Genomic DNA, 16,644 nt, shown 5'->3' with positions numbered 1-16,644 from the left:
CAGCTGGCTCCTTCCTACCCTATGGGATTATATTCCATAAAATGAGTACTCCTGGCCCCATTCTGTTTTCCAGATGCTTTTTACTAATGATGATCTTGCAGCTCCGCTCCTTCACCCCTCCTAAATCTCCTTAATCTTCCTGGATGTCCATTTAGTGACTAGTCCTTTTGTCAGCAGTCTGACAACTCATTGTTATCTTCACTTCTTGATATTTTTCCTCACAGAATACTCCATAAGTGTGCACATGAAGCGCTAGGAACTGTATAATGATGATATTCAAATCAGCAATGAGCACAATCTTAAGGGACCTGGCATCACTAGGGAAGTGTCAAAAGGTGAAGCCAGTCTGGAGTGGTGCCAATTTTATAGCTGTAAACCCCACTGACAAGCATATGAGGAAACTGCTAGATTTAATATATCTTTACTGAAAAACTAAGCTTGCATAATAGTACTTCATTACACTTACAGTATTCTAGCCCCACAAGTATACTGTATTTGTTTCTAGCACATTTGCCTGAATTTTATTTGAGCATTCTGTTGCTGATCTAGTTTAAGATCTAAATTAAATTAGCTCTCTCTTTGCGTTTAGATTATACCTTATTCGGGGATTGTAATTGCACTATAGTTACAATGCAATTACAACATAGCTATACTGTGGTTAGTTTTTGCTAACCAGGACGGTACACTATATACAAATCTATTTAAGCAATTATGTAGCTAAATATGCATTTGTTCATATTTTTAATAGAAAATGATGAATGATACATTATTTACTAAGTGATTAATTTTTTATTTGTGATTTATCAGGATCTATTGGGATAGAAATTGAAATTCAATTAAAATATGCAAAAACATTTTTATTAGTTAAATGAAACTATCTTAAATTTGAAGGATATATAAGGGGGAAACTATTAAAACACTTTTTGCATTTATTTATTAAACAAAGGAAGTATTATCTGTAGGTAGTAAATTGAATGGATTGTTTTTGGTAACCAAAACCAGTATCAAGTTTTTAGAACTAGTAGATCTCATCCTTTCACACTTAGTTTTTATTTATAAATTGAAAGAGGAAAACAATCATTCTTACTTTTTTAACTCCGAATTCATTTCTTAACTTTGAATGAACTAATCATTGACTAAGGTAGCTGAATAAATGGAAATGAAGAAAATATTCTCTCTGCACCTACAGAAGAAACTACTTCTGTCGAAAGCTCGTTTATCACTTAACAAACTGGTTCCAGGTATTAGCCAGTGACTTCCACCAGCTTAGAGGTTTGACACTTTTTAGAACTTCAGAAATAAACATGTACTGCTTAATATTAATATTATTTATTATATGTGAATGATTGTAATAGATTACATTAAGTTTAGACCTTATATATTGTCAGCATTTCTAATTTAATTTTAAATATATTCATTTAAAAAAATATTTAATTTAGATTTTAAAAAAATAAATAAAAAACCCTGATTTTTTTAAAAAAAGTATCCATCTTCTTACTATTCATATGACTGGATGGTTAACTGCATGAATGAATGGTTTTAGTATTAGCACCATTAGTATTAGTACCTCTCAGTTTTATACATGATATACATAATACACTGTTATTAGACTGAGGTTATACTTGGATACAAGTAAATAGAACAAAATCCTGTCCACATAAGGTTAAGTACATGCATTTGATAATCACACTGTAATTTCAGTGTACTAATAATTGACATGAAGGGGGCTCCATAAAGGCAATAGGGAATTCCTATATTGAACTTTCAAGATCAGGACCTGAGATTGCAAATTCCTTCAGACAGGAATTGTCTTTTAGGCTTACTCTAAACCTAGAAGTTTTGCCAGTATAACAATACTTATAGTATTTAATGCTAACAAAAGTTTGGTAGCAATATTAAACCTCAAACTTTGGGGGTTAATCTGGTCCCTAACTACTATGGAGAAGGAGGCTTCCTGCACATTTATTGTTGGAAACAAGATACTGGGCTAGTTGGATATGGGTCTGATCCAGTATGGCAATTCTATTTGTTTTTCCACAAACAAACTTCTTTTTGACAATCATGAGGTGCAGCAGAGAGAAGAGGTTCCTGTAGCAGGGTGGTTTGATCAGTCAGTAGGCTTAGTAGTCTGGGCCCCCAACTCCAGTCTTTCTATCAGTTCAGGTGTCCTGGCCCTCTGAATGAGGTCCCAGCTGGACTGGCTTCTTTGCTGGTAACCTGCAGGTCTGCCTTCCTTGGGACCAGGAGTCATAGTTCCAGGGTGGACAGGGGGACCTGGGTCGTCCTCCTCCACTTGGTCCTGAGCCAAGGCCCTGTAAGTGCAGCAGCATGAGATAGCATAGGTTCTGTCTGCCCCTTGCTCATCTTCCCCAGCTTCACTTCCTACCACATCTTGTGTGTCAGTTTGGGGTATGATCATAGTTGTCTTTATTTCATCCCCCCACAGTCTAGAACTGATGCTTGCGGTCTTCCTGTGCTCCTTGCCTATGTCCTCCCACACTGATAGGCCCAGCTGAATGCGTGGAGGCAAACAATTGCGGAGTCCCGTAAAGCATTACAAGAACATGAAGAGAGGAGGGACGCACACGATGAGATCAGGCAGGACGCTATGGTCATAGGATGTGTGTCGGGGGGGGAGGGAGATCTTCCAGCATGTACAGAGATTGCCTGGGAATTTTCTTCAGTTTCTTGGTTAAGTTTTTAGGACTCATACTGTAACTTTATATCCATTCATGCTTATTTCTGGGTTCCATCTTTCTAAAAAATCCCTAGATTTCTAGACTTATCTGCTAGTATCACTAATAATTTTTCTTTCAAAACAATTCGACTGATGTGATTTTTGAAATTCATGGGTGCCCATAGCCAGTGATAATTTTGAAATTCAGTTAGAATATAACCATAAGAGGAAATTCACGTGATCAATGAGTGTATGCTTAAAATTTTTAGAAAATAACTCTTCCAAATGCACCAAATCAGCACTTAAAAAGGAGAAACTATTGCTCAGAATGTAGTAATTAAATGGAGAAGACAATAGAATGTTTTGTCTACTTGACGCCATAGATTGGCAATTTTTTTTTGTTTAATGACAAGCTCACTTGAACATCGTGCATTGATTTAAATATTTTAAATACTATTTGGAGAGACTGTGGCATAAGGGAATGAAGGATAGAGAGGAAAAAAAGGGAAAATAAATAGAAAAATGGATTGGAGGCTGGGCAATGTGGGGAAAAGATAGAGAGAACCAGTACAAAGAAAGCAGAAAGAGGAGAGAGAGAACTCAAATGAAAAAATAAATTCAATGGGCAAAATTCTATGGTGGAGATATGGAAAAGTAAGAACTGAGCTCACGCAGAATTTCATCTGGTGCTTCCCCAGGTGTGGAGCATTTCAGCCTTGCTCTCAGTTGAAAGACTGTCCATTAAAAGAAATATTGAGCCCTCTGTGTTTGTCAGTTTACACTCACTTTGCACCTCACCCATTGCCTTCATTGGCACAAATTAGATACTGTATATAATCGTTCATAAGCCGAATTTTTTTTAGTAAAAAAGGGAAGCACCAGAGAAGGGGGTTGGCTTATGAACGGGTATAGAGCGGGAGAGGTGGGACATAGCCTTTCCCCACAACAGAGGGAGCAAGGAGAGGCAGCACAGCCAGCAGAGCCAGAAGGGAACAGGCGGGGCAAGAGTGTCTCCGCTTCTGGCCACGTTGCTCTCCCCCCAGCCTCCAAAGCAGCTGCAGCTCTGAGCTGGCAGGCTGCAGCCGTGTAGCTCGGCCCCGCCCCCCAGAGCAGACTGTGGCCGCTCCGCCCGGCCCACCGGAGTACGCTGCGGCCGTGCCGTCCGGCTCAGCCTGCTGGAACATGCTGTGGCCGTGCCACCCAGTCTGACCCGCTGGAGCAGGCTGTGGCCGTGCTGCCCAGCCTGCCTGAGCAGCTCCAGCCAGGCCAGAGACATCCTCCCCTGGCCCTCCCCAGGTAAGGTGGGAAGGGATGGGATGGGGAGAGTGTTGAGGTCCCAGGTTAGGGGTGGCGTCATGTGGGGGGTGGTCAGAGGGGTTACTCCCCTGACTCCCAGCTTCTCCCCGCCAAAACATTTCCCCACCAGTTCCTGTCCCGGCCCATCAGGGTAGGCAGCTGGCGCACCGGGACACTTTGTTTACTTAGGTTTACCTCCGTGCCTGTGGATGCTTGAGGTAAACAAACCATCTTGGCCCACCAGCGGCTTATCCTGATGGCCCGGGAGCCAGAGTTTGCTGACCCCTGAATTATAGGGTCAGCTTATGAATGTGTTATAAAAAAAATTCCATTTTTACTTATCCATCTTGGTGGGGTCAGCTTATAAATGAACCGGCTTATGATCGAGTATATACGGTAACTTTCATGACTTACAGCTCTTTTCTTATCATGTACTTGACAAGTGACTTTTACAGCCCATGTAAGTCATTGCAGAATTTTGCCACGTGTGTATAGGGAAGCCATTTGTATCAGTCTTGTTTTATGGCATATTTCTTTTCTCCCTAAAACTCTTCCTAGAAATTGTTTGTTTGCTTGGTTTTTAAATGGAATCATCCTTTGGGGAAAAAGATTTACTTAAACTGAAAAGGAAACAATTTGTTTGAAAACTCCAGCTAGTTTGTGAATCTCTCTAAAAAATAGTGTGAAAGCTTTGCACGAGGATCACCCATCTCTTGTGGCATCTAAACCTAATTTAAGAGCTGTACATCTCTAGACTGTGCAAGGACTTCTGCTGTGACTAAGCCCCTGGTGAGCCATAGCAGGTCCTTCTGGAGAACAAGAAGGCAGAGAAGCACTGCTTTTCCCTCTTTTAACCCTATTTTAACTGCAGATCTCAACACGGCTTTAACTATTGTAGGGAACTTAGCAATGCCTTCATAATTATTCCAGGAATTCTTTCCAAGTTTCTGAAAGTGGAAGTGGGCAAAACTACAAACCAAAGCACTCTAAAATGGTCTCTCTCTCTCTCTTGCTAGTTGTTGTAATATTTAAAACCAATGGAGCAAAAAATTAGTGACTCTTCCTCATTAACTTACATATTTTCCATTTTTTGGACTGATCATCCCTCTGCACATAGCTTTGGCATGGTGCTGCCTCCTCTGTCTGGGAGAACCCTATAGTTTCAGGATCCAAATGTGAGGAAGGAGCAGGCCTAGGGCAAGATAGGAATTACTGGGCAGACCTGTATCATTCCCTTCCAAGTCAAGTGTGGACCTGTGTATATAAGGTAATACAGCCCAGTGCTCCCTATATGCTTGCAAATTACAATTTGCTTCAGGTTCTGGTAAATGACACTGGATCATGAGACCCTGGCAGTTGCCTACAAGCAAGCACATGTCACAGCTGCTGCCGAGACTCAAGGGGTCCTGTTGATCTCTAGTATCCATAGAAACTGAAGGTAGAACCCCTATGCATTCTGCAGGGGCCAAACCACACTGAATGATTTTATGGAAACGCTACTGGGGGATCATGGAGAAATGTCCTTTCCAAGCTGATTTCTGTGGGAGGCAGAAATCCAGGCCATTGTTTTGGTGAGGTGGAAAAGGGAAAAGTTTGTTGTAACAACTCTATGTCAAGCACAGAGTGGCAATGGTAGTGTGAATTGTATTCATATAACTCTCCCCAACTGATGGATATCTCTTATGTGGTTGCATTTCATGTGTCCCATATTCTATAACTTGATCATTGTACAAGTCTGTGGCTATCCTGGGTAGCAGTGTGTTTGGATGTGCTAAATTTATTTTATGTGCACACAATATTAAAGCTATATAAGATGGGCTGTACATCCTGTGCAGACTTGTTTCCGTTATTGCATCACTTTAGATGAGTCATTTAGAAAAACATTCCCTTTTGTTTGTCAAAAGGAGAAACAAAGAATATATAACTGTAGAACTGAAAAAGACAAAATGAAATAATGCATTCAAGGTTAGGTATTATATTTAAAATATTTGTGTCAAAAGTAAGAAGCAGAACTAACTCAGTTTGTAGATTAGATTTGAGCTTCAACTGCTGCCAAAAGCAAAGGAAAGACAGCTACAAATTGGAAGAGTGAAGATAGTATTATTATTATAAAAGCTGAAGATGCATAGTTTTGGTCATAGACAAAAATAAAATATGCTGACAATGACAGTAGAGGTTGGTCCAGATGCCAAAATGGCAGTCCTCTCCTAACTGTGCATCTAAGGCCAAAATACCCATTAAGGTACTGGACATGCCTCCAGGAACATAGCTGTGGGATTCCTTTTCCAAGAGCATAATCAGACAGCCTTAGAGTCAACTCCTAGGCTAAGCAGTTGTGCCACTGTCCAAATTGCACACACATTTTCTGAACAGGATTTTCAGTGGAATGAAGCAGGATTGCTCTAGGCAGACTGTATGACAGATATTAGGTGAATAATATAGCCTGTTCTTTCACTTTGTTTTCATATGGGTCACTGAATTGTTTGCTAAAGGAAAATCAAATGTTAAAACAGTCTTATTGTATGAGCTGCTTCTAGTTCTTGGCAGTCTTTCACTTCAAAAGCTGTTTCATGGGTCAAGAGTGGAAATAGTTTAGAAAGAAACTAAATTTATTAAGGAAAGAGTCCAGTATTTTTGCTCCAGATATTTTGTATACTTTTATTTCTGTGGCAAACTCTCTGGGTCAACATACTGTATGATTTATTTGTAGGCACAGCACAATAAGAGTCAAGGTTTCACTCATCCAATATACCATTGTGCTTTCCTATACAGTGGCTATCACAATGGAGCTCTAGTCCTGATTGGGGGTCTTTGAATGCTGCCATTTTTAATATAAATGTTAAATATATGCAAAAACCAAACAAACATAGCCTATGTTAAAAGAACATTATTAATGTTATAAAGTAAAGCGCTCAAAAGTTACAAAATGCCAGAATTAAGGTTGCCCATATAATCTTTATTGTCACCCTTGTGCATTTGCAGTATGATACAATCTTTATTACATGACCACATACTGTTTTTCCCACAGGATCATTCAGTACCTAGGATGATGGATGGTTCCCACTTAATGAGAAGCTATTCAATATTTTGTTTTTGCCTCATTGTTCAATATGTGGCTCTAGGCCATACAGGCTACTCAAACTCTGCTTTGAAGACAGGCATATTAATTTCCTCATTGGTTTTTGAATGATGCTCATCATTGTAGTATCTGAGAATTCACAAACATTTAATGAATTAATCTTCACAACACCCCAGTAAGATGTGGGGTGGTATTATCCTCATTTCACAGATGGGGAACAAAGGCACAAAGAGATTAAGATCAAAATTATCCACTAATTTTGGATGCTTAATTTGAAATGCTTAGGAAATGGATTTTCAAAGAACTTGGCAACATATAGCACCAAAGAACAGCTCCCATTAACTTCAGCTGAAGCTGTGGATGTTCAGCACTTATTCAAATCAGACCTCAGAGTCTCACAACAAGCACCCAGAAAATGAGGAACACACCATTAGTGAGCCCTATGAAAAGTTTGGTTTAAGTGACTTGCTCAATATCACATAGGAACTCTGTGGCACAGACAGGGAAAGAATCCAGTTGTCCAGGGCAGCATTCAACTGCTTTAACCAAAAGACCATCCTTTCTCTTTCTGCAATCCCCTGCCCAATTCAATACACAACTTCCAACTGAGATAGGGGTCCTACAGATAACAGCCTTTTGAAATCCACCACACTGATTCATCGCCAGAGTAGGTCCATCCTGTGTTCTAAATGAAAACATAATGGCTTACCCGTATTTAAAGGGGAAATAATGATCTGGGCAATTACAGACCTCTGTAGTATGTGAGGCTTTAGAATAAATTGTAAAATATTAAATTCATAGAGGTAAATGCTAAAGAGAATGTAATACATCATGGGTTTACCAAAGTTAAAATCAACCTGATTTCCTTCTCTGAAAAAAATAACTAATTTTTTAGACCAGGGAAATGCAGGAGATCTAATAAATTTGGACTTCAGTAAAGCATTTGACACATTACCACATGGGAAATTAATAGTTAAATTAGGAAAGATGGGATCAGTACAAGAATTGCAAGGTGGCTAAGGAACTGGCTAAGGGGGGAAGGCAATGGGTTGTGCTGAAAGGCGAATTATTAGACTGGAGGGAGGTTATCAGTGGAGTTCCTCAAGGATTGGTCTTGGGACTAATCTTACTCGATAATTTTATTAATGGCTTTGGCACAAAAAGTAGGAGAATGCTGATGAAATTTGGCGATGATACAAAGTTGGGAAGTGTCATCAATACAGAGGAGAGTTGGAATATTATAAAGACAGATCTGGATGACCTTCAAGACTGCAGTGACGAAATGGGATGAAATTCAGTTGTACATAGTGTAATGTCAAATAAGAATTTCTGCTGCAAGCTGGGTGCTCATCAGTTGGAAACAGCAGAGGAGAAGAGACTAGGGTGTGTGGATTGATTCCAGGATGACTATGAACCATAATGTGATGAAAAAGGCAAATGTTGTCCTAGGATGTGTCAAGTGAGGCATTTCCATTAGAGACAGAGAAGTATTAATATCTCAGTGCGAGGCACTGGTATGGCGTCATTTGGAATACTGTGTACAATTCTTGTCATCCATGTTCAAGAAAGATTAATTCAAACTGGAACAGGTGCAGAGAACAGCATCTAGGATGATCATGGGAATGGGGTGCATATGAGAGGAGACTGGAAGAGATTGGCTTGCTTAGTCTAGCAAAAAGAAGGCTGAGGCTGAGGGCGGGAGGGATAAACACCAGGAAAGGTGGTAGAGGACAATGTTGGTACAAGAACAAATGGATATAAACTGGCAATGAACAAATTCATGCTGGAAATTAGGAGATGATTTCTAACCATCAGAAGAGTGAGGTTCTGGAAAAACCTCCGAATAGAAGTTGTGGGGGCAAACAATTTAATTAATTTTAAGAGAGCTGCACAAATTTATGAGTGCAATTGTATGACAGGGTTGCTTATGATGAGAGTGGGTGGGACTCAGCAGCTCTAGAGCTCACTTCTGGTTTATGTCTTATTTTCTTAAAAGCTCATGCTTCAGGATTTCAGGGGCTACCACCAGGAATCAGGAAAGGATCTTCATCCTCCTTCCAATGAATTCTGGGGGTTTTTTTTGTCTCCTTCCTCTGAAGCATCAGGGAAGGCCAAGTCTGGAGATGGGACTTTAGGTGGGGTTGGGCCAGGTCTCTGATGTGGCACTAAGAATTCTCTCTCTCTCAGGTGCCTGGCTGGCTGGTTCTTGCTCACATGCCCAGGGTCTAATTGATTACCATTGTGTGGTTGAGAGGGCAGTGACCTTGCAGATTATCTGGATATATTTTATTTAATTATTTCCCTACCATTGTGGGAGGACTTGGGCATTGGTGTGTGTCAGTCCCTCCTATTCTCTCCCTGTGGCACATGATAGTCCAGTGTGCTGTGAGGTAATACTTTGGTCTAATTTCAGTTGTTGGGTTAGTGTGGAGGTGCTGGGGGCATGTGATGTGCAGGGGGTCAGACTGGATTATCTGGTAGTCCCTTGCAGCCTTAAACTCTATGACTCCATACTATGTAATTAAACAACTGAATCATAAAGACACAAGGGGGCTGAATTAAGTTTACACAGGCAACCTTAATTTCATCACTGCATGACTTTTGAGTGCTTGGCTTTGCAACTTTAATATTTTTATGTAGATTTATGCATGTAATTTCATAGATTATTAAAAGAATAATCTGAAGGAAAAAAAACCTGAGAAATTGCATCTTGTGGCATCATAACACCCACATTGGTTAGCAGCAAGAATGGTGCCTTTAATGCCACTACACTGACCTCTGCCACTTGAGCTAATGGAATAATTGATAGCAATAGCAGTGGTCATCGTCTGTATGGACCAGCACAAGGGGACACTTTGCCAGTGGATTTCACAAATATTTGGTAACAGCAGAGGGATGGAGAGACTCAGAAATCTTGGATTCCATCGGAGAGGAGTGCGAACTAGCATAAACAGGCTCTGTTGCTCATTCCCCACAAGCATAGCCACTTCTGCCTGTCTGCTCCACCCTGTCCCTGTCCCAGTCCTGGCTGTTCCCCACTCCTAGCTCTTTGTCCCAGTCCCATTCTCTTCACCTAGCTAGTGCCAGTCTCCACTCATCAGGCTAATCATCTCAGCCTCAGTCTCCTATCTCCTCATTCCAGTCTGTCACTCACTGGTGCCACTTTGTCACCTTCCCCAGCCATTTTCAGTTCCCTCCAACTGCCCAGCTCCTTGGCCTGTTGTTCCCAGTTCCCTCCCAGCTTCTCATACAACTATCCATCCCCCACCCTGGCCTCCAGTCACCCCCTTGTTCACATTCCCCATCCCCACTGCCTCCAGGTCTCCTTCCCTTGGCTCATCGTCTAATTTCAGTATGTCCTCCACAGCTCCTTCTCCCAGTCTATTTTCCCAACTAGTCCCAGTTTTCCTGCACCACAGCTACTCACCAGTTCTGCCTCCCCTTCTCTCCACCCCTACTCATTCTTCTTCTCACTCCTCTTTCAGTCTCAGGCTTCCCCAACCTACTAGCCCCTTCCTTCCATTTCCCTCCCTGGCTCCCAGTCTGAGTCTCCTAGCTTAATCTCCCACACCACCACAACTATGAGTCTGTTTCCCTCCCGCCCCCCCCCCCGATACCTTGTTCTAATTGTTCCCCAGGCTCATCCTAATTGACTTCCCCTGCTTCCTTTATTTCTGACTCTTGTCCCCTGTGCATTTGAATCATGCAGCTTTCTGCACCACACTCCCTGAGGCCAGGTCATTGACAGCGCTGGAGAGAGAATTTCCCTGCTCTCAGTTCAGATACTTAGACCTAGACCAGCCCACAGCAGCACAGAAATCCAGTTGCAGGGGAAATCATGCATAGCCCCTAAACCTGTAGTTTTTGGGGGGAATTTAGCTGCTAAAATCTGAAGTCTCTATGAGCAAGTACAAACTGTGATTTGTCAGAGACTTAGAACTTTTGGGTAGATTTCCACAGGGTGGCAAAAGGCATATCTCTGACAGAAGGCCCATCCTACTACCAAATTTCAAGTCCCTGCTCAAAAGCATGGAGTACTAAATAAAAGGTCACAATTTTTTAATGTGACCAAAATGTATTTCCCCTAGCCCTGCCCTCAAAAACAACTGAATGTATTTTGGTTGAAATTTTCACCCCACCACCTCCTAAATCATCCTGAGACAGACCTCTGGCATGGAAAATTGCAGCCCAAAAAATTAAAGTTTGTCAACCTTAATAGCAACTGAAAACAGGGTCTTATTATGGAAGTGTTGGGCAACATTAATAATAGCTAAGGCTACGTTTTAGTTGCGGGTATTTTTAGTAAAAGTCATGGACAGGTCACGGGCCGTAAACAAAAATTCATGGGCTTGTAGCCTGTCCATGACATTTACTAAAAATACCCACCCTGACTAAAACTTGGGTGGGGGGCCATGGGTGCTGGGGGGGAGAGGTGATCCAGGGGTGCTGTGGGTGCTGGGGGAAGTGGCCTGGGACCCCCGCTGGTACTGGAAGTAAGGGAGTTGGTGGAGCTGGTAGAGGCTTCCTACCTGGCTCCATGTCCCTACAGCTCCTAGGCGGAGGAGGCAAAGGCCAAGGAAGGGGCTCCACTGCTCCCGCCACAAGTGCCAGCTGCCTCAGAAAATGGGACCTGCGGGGGCAGGGCCTGCGGGCGTGGGCAGCGTGCAGCATGGAGACTCCTGCCCCTCTGCTGCCTAGGAGCTCCAGGGGGGCCATGCCAGTGGGAGCTAGGGAGCCCCCTCACCCCAAGGTAAGTGACCTCAGACTCCCCAACCCCCTCTCCCTAGCCCTGAGCCTCCTCCCACACACCCAAACTGCTGCTGCTGGCCCAGGGGCTGCCCGGCCCGTGACCTCCATGACAGACTCGCAGCCTTAATAATAGCATGTGCTACTAGCCCTGCCTATAATAAGTGAGACATAAACAAGTGCTAGTAAGGGGCTGGTATTTATTGGCAAATGCCAAAGGTAACATTCCCACTGTACACAGGAACATTTATTGGTGTATTATGTTACTTTATTCTCTTGTGGTTTTCTTTAGTACCCATTATTCTAATATCACTGTGCTTCCCAAATAAATTAGGTCTGCATGATGAGCTCCCTCACAGACGTTGTCCATCTTCTGCTCTTCTCCCTTCTCAGGTAGAAGAGGCTGTGCTTGTTTTATATATTTGTCTCTGGGGCTGATTGGGCAAATTTTCTTCATTTGCTACTCCCCTCCACGCTTTTCAATTCTCTTCCAGTCCCCCATTGTTTTGGCTATACTGATATTATCCTTTTGTTGTCCAAATTGTATAGTTTCTTGGCAATGTTATAGTGATTTTATATAAAATGGCTCATAATATGGACTATTCCTTGTTTTTAGTTTCTTGCTTGGGATTTTTACTGAACGTCTTTGATCCTTATCATAATGCATTATGTACTAATGAAATGTTTGCTTAGGGTTCAGTAGGATGAATCATATAAGCAATGATACCCATCATTATGGACTGCACAAATGAAATAATAGACGGTGACATTAATCTTGTTCCAACCCCATAATGAGGGTACATAACAGAAAACAATGTTCAATTGTTTATAAGATTTTAAAATACATTTTAATATACCAGGTTTTCCCTTGGTACATATGGGGTTCCATAGAGAGAGAGATGGGTGGTCTCTGCAGCCAGATGGGCTAAGTCAGAGGCTGAATAACCTTAGATATACAAGTTTAGTGTGTGGAAATCCTTTCCAATTCCACTGCAAGGGAAGAGGGAGGATGGGGGCAAATGTGGGCATTTCCCTGTCCCTGTTAGGAAATAACCTACATAAAAGAACTGTCTGCCTCTAAGTCACATGCCATAGTCATAGGCTATAGATTATGATCCATAACTTTAAAATAAGGTGTTTTTTTTAAATAACTGTGCTTTATTCTGACTGCTGAAGTAACTCCAAACATATATACTTAGTAAACAAGTCTTTTGACACACATGCTGAGAGATGTTCTAATAAAATAATTGAAAATGTCATATGGGCCAGAGTACCAATGCTACATCTAAGAGACTTTATTCTCCAAGAGAACTTTTAGTAGGTCTTAAGCCTTAGAAAATACATAACATTAGGCATCAAGAGCAGGCAATCAGTCTGCTTCTCCTAAGGAAGAATAATCTTTTAATCATAATAAAGATTTAAACTAGGAATTTGGGGGAGATGTCCAGATAATCTCCACGCCAGATTTTAACATTGAGAGGGAAGAAAACGAAGAAAGGATACAGCTGTGGGTAGGAGAATGGACATATGGAGGAAAGGTAGTGTAGATACCAGTCTAATAGGTGATACTGGTGGTAGAATGTCGGTGCCTAATCGGGTAAAGAATGTGAGCGAAGCCAAACAACAAAAATTAAGATGTTTGTACACCAATGCGAGGACCCTAGGTAACAAAATGGAGGAACTAGAGCTACTGGTGCAGGAAGTGAAACCAGATATTATAGGGATAACAGAAACATGGTGGAATAGTAGTCATGACTGGAGTACAGGTATTGAAGGATGTGTGCTGCTTAGGAAAGACAGAAACAAGGGCAAAGGTAGTGGAGTAGCATTGTACATCAATGATGAGGTAGACTGTAAAGAAATAAGTGATGGAATGGATAAGCGAGTCTGTTTGGGCAAAAATCATATTGGGGAAGAAAGCTACTAGAGCCTCTCCTGGGATAAAACAATGAGGAGTCTTGTGGCACCTTAGAGACTAACAAATTTATTTGGGCATAAGCTTTTGTGGGCTAGAACCTATGTCATCAGATGCATGAAGTGAAAAATACAGGAGCAGGTATAAATACATGAAAGGATGGGGGTTGCTTTACTAAGTGTGAGGTCAGTCTAACGAGATAAATTAATTAACAGCAGGATACCAAGGGAGGAAAAATAACTTCTGAAGTGGTAAGAGAGTGGCCCATTACAGACAGTTGGCAAGAAGGTGTGAATAACAGTAGGGAGAAATTAGTATTGGGGAAATTAAGTTTAGATTTTGTAATGACCCAACCACTCCCAGTCTTTATTCAGGCCTAATCTGATTGTATCCAGTTTGCAAATTAATTTCAGTTCTGCAGTTTCAAGTTGGAGTTTGTTTTTGATAGTGCTTGGGTGTGATATAGACCACCAAGATCTGATTTGGATATGGATAGAGACCTCTTTAATGTTTTTAATGAAGTAAATACTAATGGCAATTGTGTGATCATGGGAGACTTTAACTTCCAAGATATAGAGTGGAGGACAAGTGCTAATAATAATAAAAGAGCTCAGATTTTCCTGGATGCGAAAGCTGTTGGATTCCTTCACCAAGTAGTTGCTGAACCAACAAGAGGGGATGCCATTTTAAATTTGGTTTTGGTGAGTAGTGAGGACCTCATAGAAGAAATGGTTGTAGGGTACAACCTTGGTTCAAGCGATCAGGAGCTAATTCAGTTTAAATTAAATGGAAGGAAAAACAAATATAGATCCATGACTAGAGTTTTTTATTTCAAAAGGGCTAACTTTAAAAAATTAAGGAAATTAGTTAGGGAAGTGCATTGGACTGAAGAACTTGTGTATCTAAAGGTGGAGGAGGCCTGGAATTACTTCAAGTCAAAGTTGCAGAAACTATCAGAAACCTGCATCCCAAGAAAGAGGGAAAAAATCATAGGCAAGAGTTGTAAACCAAGCTGGATGAGCAAGCATCTCAGAGAGGTGATTAAGAAAAAGCAGAAAGCCTACAAGGAGTGGAAGATGGGAGGGATCAGCAAGGAAAGCTACCTTATTGAGTCAGAACATGTAGGGATAAAGTGAGAAAGGCCAAAAGCCATGTAGACTTGGACCTTGCAAAGGGAATTAAAACCAATAGTAAAAGGTTCTATAGCCATATAAATAAGAAGAAAACAAAGAAAGAAGAAGTGTGGGACTGCTAAACACTGAGAATGGAGTGGAGGTTAAGGATAATCTAGGCATAGCCCAATATCTAAACAAATACTTTGCCTCGATCTTTAATGAAGCTAATGAGGAGCTTAGGGATAATGGCAGGATGACAAATGGGAATGAGGATATGGAGGTAAATATTACCACATCCAAGGTAGAAGCCAAACTTGAACAGCTTAATGGGACTAAATTGGGGGGCCCAGATAATCTTCATCCAAGAATATTAAAGGAACTGGCACAGGAAATTGCAAGGCCATTAGCAAGAATTTTTAATGAATCTGTAAACGCAGGGGTTGTACTGTATGACTGGAGAATTGCTAACATAGTCCCTATTTTTAAGAAAGGAAAAAAAAGTGATCCGGGTAACTACAGGCCTTTTAGTTTGATATCTGTAATATGCGAGGTCTTTGAAAAATTTTTGAAGGAGAAAGTAGTTAAGGACATTGAGATCAATGGTAATTGGGACAAAATACAACATAGTTTGACAAAAGGTAGATCATGCCAAACCAACCTGATTTCCTTCTTTGAGAAGGCAACAGATTTTTTAGACAAAGAAATGCAGTGGATCTAATTTACCTTGATTTCAGTTAGGCATTTGATATGGTTCCACATGGGGAATTATTAGTTAAATTGGAAAAGATGGGGATCAATATGAAAACTGAAAAGTGGATAAGGAGCTGATTAAAGGGGAGACTACAATGGGTCATACTGAAAGGTGAACTGTCATGCTGGAGGGAGATTACTAGTGGAGTTCCTCAGGGATCGGTTTTGGGGCCAATCTTATTTAATCTTTTTATTACTGATCTTGGCACAAAAAGTAGGAGTATGCTAATAAAGTTTGCTGATGACACAAATCTGGGAGGTATTGCCAATACAGAGAAGAACTGGGGTATCATACAGGAAGATCTGTATGACCTTGTAAAGTGGAATAATAGTAATAGGATGAAATTTAATAGTGAAAAGTGCAAGGTCATGCATTTAGGGATTAATAACAAGAATTTTTGTTATAACCTAGGGACGCATCAGTTGGAAGTAACAGAGGAGGAGAAGGACCTCAGAGTATTGGTTGATCACAGGATGACTATGAGCCGCCAATGTGATTTGGCCGTGAAAAAAGCTAATGCGGTCTTGGGATGCATTAGGCGAGGTATTTCCAGTAGAGATAAGGAGGTGTTAGTACCGTTATACAAGGCACTGGTGAGACCTCATCTGGAATACTGTGTGCAGTTCTGATCTCCCATGTTTAAGAAGGATGAATTCAAACTGGAACAGGTACAGAGAAGGGCTACTAGGATGATCCGAGGAATGCAAAACCTGTCTTATGAAAGGAGACTCAAAAAGCTTGACTTATTTAGCCTAACCGAAAGAAGGCTGAGGGGATATATGATCGCTCTCTATAAATATATCAAGGGATAAATACCAGGGGGAGAGAGGAATTATTTAAACTCAGTACCAATGTGGGCACAGGAACAAATGGATATAAATTGGCCATCAGGAAGTTTAGACTTGAAATTAGATGAAGGTTTCTAACCATCAGAGGAGTGAAGTTCTGGAACAGCCTTCCAATGGGAGCAGTGGGGGCAAAAGACATATCTGGCTTCAAGACTGAGCTTGATAAGTTTATGGAGGGGATGGCATGAGCCTAATTTTGGCAATTAATTGATCTTTG

The 16,644-nt window shown here is 41.2% G+C and overlaps 1 protein-coding gene across 3 annotated transcripts in view; it reads left to right on the top strand.

The window, feature by feature from the left end:
• The window catches only part of CTNNA3 (catenin alpha 3), a 967,088-nt gene that overhangs the window by 663,311 nt on the left and 287,133 nt on the right, over window positions 1–16,644 (top strand). The window contains exon 1 of one of the 3 annotated variants that reach the window (XM_045025626.1): window positions 5,438–5,544. The exons of the other annotated variants lie outside the window; for them this stretch is intronic. The gene's annotated coding sequence lies outside the window, so the exon portion shown is untranslated. Of the gene's footprint in view, window positions 1–5,437; window positions 5,545–16,644 lie in introns of those variants that run through there. 3 annotated transcript variants of the gene reach the window in all.

Source organism: Mauremys mutica, chromosome 7 (assembly GCF_020497125.1).
Source record: "Mauremys mutica isolate MM-2020 ecotype Southern chromosome 7, ASM2049712v1, whole genome shotgun sequence".
In the NCBI taxonomy this organism is placed as follows: domain Eukaryota; kingdom Metazoa; phylum Chordata; order Testudines; family Geoemydidae; genus Mauremys; species Mauremys mutica.
Note: the sequence above shows the minus strand (reverse complement) of the source record. Positions and strands in the feature narration are given on the sequence as shown.